Here is a 264-nt window from a genome sequence, read left to right as displayed (position 1 = left end):
CTAGAGGGAAGACATGTATCAAAGCTACACAAGAATTATCGGCACATAGCCGTCCCAAATTTTGAACTGATAAACTAGAGGGAAGACATGTAATCAAGAACATCAGACTAGTTCCTCTGCGGCTGTTTTTGTCTAACTAAACTGTGGGATTTGACTCTCACTCTTATAGCGCACTGAAAGCCGAAAATTGCGAAACGTTTTTATGTTACGCACTTGGCCACGCCCGGCCCTAACTATAAAAACAAACAACTTAAAAGATATGTC

Source organism: Limulus polyphemus, unplaced genomic scaffold (genome assembly GCF_000517525.1).
Source record: "Limulus polyphemus unplaced genomic scaffold, Limulus_polyphemus-2.1.2 Scaffold1327, whole genome shotgun sequence".
In the NCBI taxonomy this organism is placed as follows: Eukaryota; Metazoa; Arthropoda; class Merostomata; order Xiphosura; family Limulidae; genus Limulus; species Limulus polyphemus.
This window is presented reverse-complemented; position numbering follows the sequence as displayed.